Source organism: Nanorana parkeri, unplaced genomic scaffold (genome assembly GCF_000935625.1).
Source record: "Nanorana parkeri isolate BGI_ZX_2015 unplaced genomic scaffold, ASM93562v1 scaffold262, whole genome shotgun sequence".
Classification (NCBI taxonomy): Eukaryota; Metazoa; Chordata; class Amphibia; order Anura; family Dicroglossidae; genus Nanorana; species Nanorana parkeri.
In genome coordinates, this window is record NW_017306530.1 from 786,097 (window position 1) to 791,255 (window position 5,159).

Consider the following 5,159-nt stretch of genomic DNA (forward strand, 5'->3'; position numbering starts at 1 on the left):
TATATATATAATTTGTAATTTAGAGATGTGTATGCATCCTAACAAAATTAATCGCCGCCCCTGTTGGGTTTTACTGCAATCCAGGGCTCTTTTAGTGACTTTCTATTTATTGTTCTGCTGACAATGGTTTCACTAAACAGGAAGTGGTAAATAATCTCCACCTACACAGAGAAATTAGCAGGGAAGGTTTAAACCCTAGTCAGTTTTATTGCTGTGTTCTTATTACAGAATTTCCTGTCTGGTGAAATCTTTGTTGCTGTGAGGTAAAATCTCTCTAGAGGCCTGGATAGTGGTAAAAAGCGGACAGGAGTTCTAATCCTTCGCTAATGCAGGACTCTACAAATCCCAGGTCACCATGATGACTAGAAATTGTGTCCTGGCCCACTGTCTTCTGTCAATCTGCAGAGAAGTGGACCTGAAGGAGAACTTTCTCCTTCAGGTCTCTCCTCTGCTGATTGACAGCAGTGGGTGGGTGCAATACACAGCCTGCTGTTGGCCATTGCAATAATAGGCTGGCTATTGCTCCCAGCCACTGTCATTCCCCAGCTAATGCTATTGAAGTGGAAAGGTAACACTAGGGGTCTAATAGACCCCCTAATGTCACCCAAAAAAAGTCCCCTGCCCCCACGAACTTGCGCATACTAATAGAAATGCAAGTGGGGTGCACCTGCATACGAAAATGACAATTGCGCTACACATGTCCATGCGCCAATTAAAATGAGTTGAAAATTACAACTCATTAACAATAAAGCTTTGTTTGTTTAAAAAATGGCTCCTAACTTTTTTTTAGCTGGCTCCTAGATTCAAAACAAACAAAGTCCTACTGCATTTAAAATTAAAAAGAAACCCAAAAGTTTGACGAGGCTGGGCATATGTTAAAGCAATACTCCAGCTTTAAATATATAGTTCAGATTGGTCCAGCTTGGCACTATGTAAATGTATATGTGATCCCTGGCAGGCCCACAGGGGTCCAGTAATACACTGTAGTAGCCGCCGGTACTACAGTGTATGATGGCAACTTTCAGGCCCCTGCTACAGCTTCTTGAGCGACTTCCTTGTGCTCTTAAAATCTAAAGGATTGTTCATGGAGTATAGCAGCTATTTAGAGGACGCCCAGTATTTTTATCAATGAATACTAGGCATTCTCTGGATGAGGGGAGCTGATACAGGAACTCAGAAGATGCTGGAATACACTCTAGCAGCTGTGCTGGCTTCTACAATGTATCCTAGCTGTGTGTGTGTAAAATATATATACACACAAAAAAAATGCCTGTTGAGATGTAGGATGTTTGATTATGGAAACAATGAGTATACATAGCAGTTAGCCTATAAATTCCTCTACTTAGTTACACTTCTAAATAGTCTCCATCACATTCGAGGCATTTGTTCCATTGTTTTACCGAGGCCTCAAATCTACTTTGAAAGTTTTGAGTTTCTTTGGAGAAGGAGAGCCATTTAATGTCTTGTGGACAGTTTCATTTTCAACCTTTTAAAACTTCTTTACCCAATACCTTATATTGCTCATGTCAATTACTGCATCACATACACATTCTTCAGGCATGTATGAATCTCAACAGCTGAACAACCGTCTCTCACCAGAAACTCAATTACTGCTCTTTGCATCAACCTCTCATCCCTGATTCACTTAGTATAATTCAAAAAGCAAAAACTACGTGTCCCGGGCGATACGAATTCCACACCCCTATATGTGTGTGTGTAGGGAACCATCCTAAAACAGGATATCGGAGCCCGTGCTAAGGGGACCAACAGATTCCGTGGGAAACTAACTATTACACATGAAAAAGCAGCATCCATTGTAAGTAGGGATCTCCTGATACTACTTTTTCAGGACCAAGTACTTCCCCTCATGTACTTGCCGATACCATCTACCGATACTGTTTTTTATTAAAGGGACAGGTGACTTTAAATGATCCATAGTACAACTACATGTTATGTACTATGGATCATGATTTAACCGATTCATGTTAGCAGGGGAGAGTTGTAAATATATTGCTGTAGTGGAGGCGTGTGCTGTATATATGTACTACATATACATTACACACGTCCAGTACACTATAGCAAAAGATTTACAGCCAGCCCTGTCCCAGCTTCCCTTCACTCAGTTTCATTCCAATCCCTGTTGACTCACGCAGTGCCTCTCGTAGTCGGCGTTGGGCAGGATCGCTGCATTGCGTCTCGATGCTCAGCTTGTGGGAGGCGCTCGCAATTCTGCCCTGCTAACATAAATAGGCTAAGTCATGATCCATAGTACATATACAGCACACATGTCCAGTACACTGCAAAAATAGAGTTACAATTATCCCCTGCTAACATGAATAGGTGAAAACGATTCTCCTCACACGTGAGGACGTCGTCGGCGCTGAGCTGGAGAGGAGCGTCACGTCACTACTGCTCCAGTGGCCGGCGCTTCAGGTGGGGGTCCTAATTTAGGTGGCCGGCGACTGCCTGGTGCGCCGCCCACCGGAGCAGCAGTGACACAGCACAGGAAGTAAAAAAAAAAAAGTACAAGTAGTTGTCAAAATGCCCTGCATTGGTCCCGATACCGATGCTAGCACCGGTATCGGGACATCACTAATAAATATATATATGTATGTGTATATATAAAATATATACACACACAATTTGAGTAGTGTTTCAGTACTCGGTGTGTGTGTATATACACACACACATATACTGCACCATCTGTAAGTTAAGTGTGAAGGTGATTAACGGGTCAGAATCGTATGTATATGTAAAAGTTTCAGGAGCTTATCAGAGGAATTTATATATGCGAGATAAAATTGCTTCTGAGATTTTCCTACACAGACAAAGGTGACGTGCAAAAGTCTGCAGTCTATTCATCTGGAATGGTGGCCAGTTCATGTTGTGGAGTAAGGTCCCTTTCAGAAAGGGGGCCGATCAGGTCCGCCTGTCAGTTTTTCAGATGGATCTGATCGGAAGGCCAATGTAAGTCTATGGGCAGCCAGATCTAAATGAACATACGTCCGTTTACATCTGATAACCCGAGTCTCCAACAAAAATGGAATAGAGCTCGGTTTGGGCGGACCTGATTGTGACAGATCAGGGTAATCGGCCATAAACACATATGGCCGCTTGCACAGGACTTCCCGTAGACCTAACATGGGTTCAGTAAGTTTAGGGAAGTCTATTCCTGTAATTGTACCATGTATGATTACATGTGGACTGCTCCTGACATATGCGGCCACTGTCATTTACTTCAATGTGTACAGCAGCTGCATCTGAACAGGGACACCCGGGACACGTGCTGCAGGAATATGTAGGTTCTTCATCACCAATTTGACCTCAATAACTATTAGAAAATTGAACTAACAATCTGAATACTTTTTTTCCCCAATGAAATCCTTCTGGTGTATGGCGAGCATAAGGTTTAGTAAATGAAAAGTGTGTTTCTTTATAGGACCTGTGTCAGCAGTATGTTTTGACATCTGATATTCAGGCAAATGAAGGGCCTGTGTTGGCAGGCAAATGCAGTGCGCTTTGACATCACTTCAGAGAGGACTCTTTTAGAGTGTATAGCAGCTGTACAATATTTGCATTGCCATAAACTAGAAGGGTGAGAAAAGCAGTTCCGAAGTGAACAAAGGGCCGTTTTCAATGAAGTACAAATATATATATATATATATATACTTACATACATACATACATAGAATACAGAAGGATGACATACAGGTGAAACTCGAATAATTAGAATATCGTGCAAAAGTAATTGCTTAACTCTACTGTATGCTATGTACTCCACACATCACTGTATACACCATAGTATATAGTGTATACCCTTCCAATATCTGTTGTCCCCCTTAGGCTTCATTAACACTTCTCTTCACTTTTGCATTTAGATTTTTTATAAACTCAGAACCAATTATTTGGGAAGTATAAACAAGGTTTGTGCTTTACAGATCACTTTTTTCCTGCATTAAAGGAAGGTGTTTTTCTGCATTTACATCAGCATAGTCGTGTTTAGAGTTTCTAATCAGATTGTGGATGCATGGAATTCTCTTTTTTCTAAACACAGCTAAACTGAACAGCCCTAAATGCAGGTATATGGCCATTAAAGGAGAACTATGGGGTAAGTGTTTTTTACCATAGTTCTCTTTAGGGTCACGGGAGGACATATACTAACCTCCTCCCGTGACCTAAAGCTCAGTATATAGTGGGCTATTGCCCGCGATATACTGAGACCTCCGCAGCTGGGACGGATCCCGACAATACTGTTGAAATCCATCCAGCTGTGTGAGTGACAGCTGGGTCTGCCTATCCAGAGGAAGACCCAGCTGTGCCCGCCACCTCCCCTGTTCGTTCCTCCGCTCAGTGCTGGAGGATCAAAGAGGGGAGGGGGAATTCCTGCGGGGAGATGATCGGGAAGTGAGTGGATCGGCTGCCTGTTTCTGCTCACTTCCCGATTCGATAGAGCCGACTTGTTACAGCTTCTTTGTCACAGGTCGGCTCTAACTATGAGAATGAGTGGAAATCACTCACCTTATAGTTCTCCTTTTAAATATATGACTTGCCTTTATATGCATTTAGAAATTTCTTTTAAACACATGTTTAACCCTTTCGCTGCCAAGCCCTTGAACACTTTTCACCTCAGCTGGCCTGACCATTTTGCAATTTTTTTTTTCCATTGTTTTGATTTTCTACTGCAGCGTAGCATTTGTAAAAGATCCCCCAAACCATATATTTTCTGAAAGCACAGGCCCGGTAGAATAAAAAGATGGTGCTACCGTATATACTCGAGTATAAGCCGTCCCGAATATAAGCCGAGGTACCTAATTTTACCACAAAAAACTGGGAAAAAGTATTGACCCGAATATAAGCCGAGGGTGGGAAATGAGGCAGCTAATTTAACCCATTCATATTAGCAGAGGATAATTGTAAATCTATTGTTCAGTGCATTCTATATGTAGTATATAGTACATGTACATATAGAGTGCCTGCAACAATACATTTACAATGATCCTCTGCTAACATGAATGGGTTAAATGATCCATAGTACAGGGCTACATACAGATCATTTAATACATTCATGTTAGTATAATTGTAAATGTATTGTCTGCACTGTATTAGCGGTATATACTCCATATAGAGTATATACCGCTAATACAGTGCAGACAATACAT